Genomic DNA, 5,139 nt, shown 5'->3' with positions numbered 1-5,139 from the left:
ATTCATTATCTGTACACACCTGAAAACCATTAGGTGACAGAACTGAAGTGCATGGTCTGATTTAAGCTGAAGTGTTAGTAGCTGATAATATATTACCCTACCAGGACTTCCAGATTAATCAACACTTCGTTGCTCACTTCTTGAGTGCCAGACCCCAGGATAATTACTGGGTGCATATTGGTGAGTAAAACATACATTATCCTTGCTTTCATGGGGCTTGCAGTTCTGAAGAGTGAGGAAAATAAATTTCAGACAGGTGAATGGAACCAGTAGGTGGAGAAGATGCCTCTTTGATCCCTTTAAATATTAGAGGAAGAAGGCGGAAGCTTACTGCTGAGGGTCCTTGAGTCTCCTGCCCCTTGTGTCCACCAGGGCCAGTTCTGCCACCTCTCACAGAGGCAGCTAAATTGTTGGGTGAAACTGATGGCTTCCAATCCTAGGGTCTTGAAAAAACAGCATTATTTTAGCTAATATTTGAGTGCTTACCAGGTGCCCAAGTCTGTTCGAAGAATTTTACATGTATTAATTTACTTAACCTACATCAGCCCATGAGTTACAGACCACTATTATCCCATGCTGCAGATGACAAAATGGAGGCATAGATGGGCTACCTAATTAGCTCATGGTCACATGCTGTTAAAGGGGGGATGGAGTCTGAATGTGAAAGGGCCTTATGCTCAGTGACAGTAAACAGTCTCCTGGACACCCTGTCATTTCCCTGGTGACATTCCCTACTCTTTCTCAGGGTGGGTTGTGGGAAACTGTTGAAGGAAGACATGCATGTCTTTTAGTCATTGTTTTAGGTAAAGACATTGTATTTTTGCTCTTCAAATTCTGTTGAATCTGTTACATTTACTTATAATAAGTAAGACGGATATGTGCTATTAAGTAAATACAGGTATGTAACTTCATATCACTGCAGGAACTCTCACAGCAGCCTGTCTGCTTGAAAATATGCTTCTCTGACTTTTGAACCACTGGACCAGAAGCAAAATCTCCCAATTAAAATGCTTCAGTGTTCCTAGCATACACGAGTGGGTCTTAAAGAATTATTGGTTTACACGATGTCTCAGTGACTCAAGCGAAACGCTCAGACATTTTATAAGCACACAGTACAATTACCCAAAGGAACTGAATTCAAATAAAATACTGAGCTTATACCTATTTCAAAAAAACTTCTACAAGCTAGAGAGAGGGTGACAGCCCCAGAGATTTGTGAGTCACGTAGTGTAAAAAAAAATGCGGGTGGCTTTGAAAGATATACCTCCTCTCATTTATTGCTTTTACCCACAGTCTTGCTAGCTCCTGAGGAATGGATTCCTAACCCAGGCTACACACTAGAATCACCTGGAAATCTCTTAAAATTCCTTATTCCAATGCCCAGATCAATGATATCAGAATCTCCAGGGGTGGGACCCAGGCATCCATATTTTTTAAAGATCTCCAGGCAATTCTGATGCGCAGCCAAGGCTGAGAACCACTTGGGAGAGAGGGGACCAGAGACAAGTAGCAATGCTTTCCTTCCTGCAAGTGTTGAGGAAATATTAATGAGCACCCTGGCATTTGCCTGATCTCCATCATCTGGGACATTCTGCAATAATTTATACAAGTAATTTAATTAACATGAAAGCAAAAGCAAAGCACACCGTGAACACCTAGATAACTTATCAACTGACTATACACAGCATTCCATGAGGCAGTAGATTCCGACATTTTGAAAGAGAGAGAATTAACTACATGATGGAGGTTTAATAAAACCCTAATTGAGTGAAGGTTCTGTTACCTGATAGGTGCAATGCGTACAGATGAGGTAGGCAAGATGGAAATCTTACTATTGAGGAAATCTGTACAAGCAGAGAGTTTAGAAAATTTACTTATAATCTATCTGTTCATTTGAGCAGATATTTTTAGGAGGATGGTAATAATCTATCAGCCACTTCACCTAGGGATTTAGCTTTAAGGTAAATTGTATTACCTTTCAGGTACTAAACAATTTAACAAAAAAACTAGTTTTGCATCTGAAAAAGTGATTTCTTTAAAGTGTAGGCTCAGGAACTGTTGCCACATTGTGAATCAGCGATACAGCCAGAAAAAAAATTAGCATTCAAGATCCATTTAGAAATATATGTCTTGGGCTGCCCTGGTGGCTCAGTGGTTGAGAATCTGCCTGCTAATGCAGGGGACACAGGTTCGAGCCCTGGTCTGGGAAGATCCCACATGCCGCGGAGCATCTAGGCCCGTGAGCCACAACTACTGAGCCTGCGCGTCTGGAGCCTGTGCTCCACGACAAGAGAGGCTGCGATAGTGAGAGGCCGGTGCACCGCAATGAAGAGTGGCCCCTGCTTGCCACAACTAAAGAAAGCCCTCGCACAGAAACGAAGACCCAACACAGCCAAAAATAAATAAATAAATTAATTAATTAATTAATTAATTTAAAAAAAATATATATATGTGTCTTGACTTTCTGAATGATAACCACAGAGTTCTCTGACTTTTCCTTTCTTTAATATATTCTCCTTTTCTTAATGAGTTTATTAGCTTCCTGAATACATATGTGTAATGGTTAAAGGAGGGCTGTGGAATCAGATAGCGTGCATGCAGTGTCATCCCCACCAGTGCCTAGCTTTATGACTTTACAGTACTATCTTTGTGCTACAGTTTCCTCAGCTGTAAAATGGGCACAATGAAAGAACCTGACTCATAGAGTCGTTGTGAGAAGAAATGAGTTACGTGTGGAATTCTTAGAATGGAGCCTGGTGCATGGTAAAGACCATATGCATGTTAAACCTGCTAACAGGGACAAAGATCCCATTTATGGAACCACACACTTCTCTTTCCCTTTTTTCTCTTGCCTTTTGGCTGCCTTCAGGCCATTTCACTGTTAATTAGCACCTCTATTTTATCATGAGTGACAGAAGTAAGGAAAGAAAATCAAGACAGTTGATTTTGGTACTAATTACCACCTAGTTAAAAAAATAAAAAGGCTGAAGCCCGGTGTCAGCCGCGGCTGCCGCTGCCGCCGCTGCTCCAGCCTGTTCCGTGTGGCCCACGCGGGCCCCGCTGTGGCCGTGATGATCCACGGCTTCCAGAGCAGCCACCAGGACTTCTCCTTCGGGCCCTGGAAGCTGACGGCGTCCAAGACCCACATCATGAAGTCAGCGGATGTGGAGAAGTTAGCTGATGAATTGAATATGCCATCTCTCCCTGAAATGATGTTTGGAGACAACGTTTTAAGAATCCAGCATGGCTCTGGCTTTGGGATTGAGTTCAATGCTACAGGTGCATTAAGATGTGTGAACAACTACCAAGGAATGCTTAAAGTAGCCTGTGCTGAAGAGTGGCAGGAAAGCAGGACGGAGGGTGAGCACTGTAAGGAGGTTGTGAAACCGTATGATTGGACCTATACAACAGATTATAAGGGGACATTACTTGGAGAATCACTTAAGCTAAAGATTGTACCTACAACAGATCATATAGATACAGAGAAATTGAAAGCCAGAGAACAGATTAAGTTTTTTGAAGAAGTTCTCCTGTTTGAGGATGAACTTCATGATCATGGAGTTTCAAGCCTGAGTGTGAAAATTAGAGTAATGCCTTCTAGCTTTTTCTTGCTGTTGCGGTTTTTCTTGAGAATTGATGGGGTGCTTATTAGGATGAATGACACAAGACTTTACCATGAGGCTGACAAGACCTACATGTTACAAGAATATACCTCATGAGAGAGCAAAATTGCTAATTTAATGCATGTTTCACCTTCCCTCTTCACGGAACCTAATGAAATATCACAGTATTTGCCGATAAAGGAGGCAGTTTGTGAGAAGCTAATATTTCCAGAAAGAATTGATCCTAACCCTGCAGACTCAAAAGAATGTACATCTGTGGAATAGAATTTATTACAGCATATACTGACCGTGCAATCTGACTGGAGACCTTGGGGCTATTTGGAGGGGGTATTTTTATTATGAGAATTAATTGCCTTGTCTATGTGCAGATTTTCTGTAGCCTTAAAGGAAAAATAAATAAATAAAAGAGTGTCGCAGGCAGTTTCCACTCAACTGCTGTTGTACTCTCTGTCTTCAAATTCATATTCCAGAAATTTATATCTTCTGGAGTTAAATTCAGATTTCTAAATTGTCACATAGTGGGGTCTCACCAGTAGGGGGTGATGTGTGTATCTCTCAGAAGCAGTGGCCATAACCTATATCTGTCATGAAACACTATCTTCTACCATGAGGAAGTTACTTTAAATCAGTGAATCGTAACACCTTGTGACTTTCATACGATTCCTAATTGTTCACGTTGATGTAGTGGCTCTTTACCTTGGGTTTTTTGATGTTTATTCACACTTCTGGAGAGTCATGACTTGCCTCCTAGGAAATTGATCTCAAATGATCTATACCCAGAAATTTAAAAAAAAATTACCCTCCTAAATTTTAATTGGCTTTTGAAGTTTAAAGAAAGTTTCAGACATAGAAACAAACTAGGTTTTTGGAGAACTTAAGGTGTTATGTCCATGGAAACACATAATCATGGTTTGCCACTGACAGGATGTCAGAGCTGTCTCTCCTCCATCTTTAGGTGCTTTTTCTTATGTATGGTTCTATTTGTACTGACGTTTTTTACTTCCACCTTCCACGCACCCTCAGAGTGAATAAATCTTTTGGATATTGAATTTGATATTGGTCCTAAAAAGTTTTAAGTGTTACAGTTTAAGCAAAAATTACATCAGTCTCTAAAGCAACCAGATTAATTTTCTGCTTAAAATATTTGAAGGGTAGCTGTGGAGGAGGAAGGGGCTTATTTTAAAATCTAAAAGCCAGTTTTTCTTTTTTTAAATTCATGTTTTGGGAAATTCCCTGGCAGTCCAATGGTTAGGACTCCACGCTTTCACTGCCAAGGGCCTGGGTTCAGTCCCTGGTCAGGGACCTAAGATCCAGCAAGCTGCGCAGCATGGTCAAAAAAAAAAAAAAAAAGATTCATGTTTTTAACATTATCGGGGATCCAGTAAAGTGTAAGTAATTAGTACAAGATCTAGGTAGTACAGAAAGTTTACAAAAGTAAATTTGAAATCCATTTGGTTATTTTGATGGTGACCCTTTAAACATTGTATATTCTTTTCTGCCTTTTAAAATGGTCTCC

The 5,139-nt window shown here is 40.5% G+C and overlaps 1 pseudogene across 1 annotated transcript; it reads left to right on the top strand.

The window, feature by feature from the left end:
* The first annotated feature begins 2,395 nt into the window (after positions 1-2,395).
* On the top strand, positions 2,396-4,055 carry LOC309615530 (TIP41-like protein pseudogene; annotated as a pseudogene). The gene has a single exon. The product of its transcript is annotated as a TIP41-like protein pseudogene (transcript).
* The last annotated feature ends 1,084 nt before the right edge of the window (positions 4,056-5,139 follow it).

Source organism: Balaenoptera borealis, assembly GCF_965194805.1.
Source record: "Balaenoptera borealis genome assembly, chromosome: 18".
NCBI classification, from domain to species: domain Eukaryota; kingdom Metazoa; phylum Chordata; class Mammalia; order Artiodactyla; family Balaenopteridae; genus Balaenoptera; species Balaenoptera borealis.
This window is presented reverse-complemented; position numbering and strand designations above follow the sequence as displayed.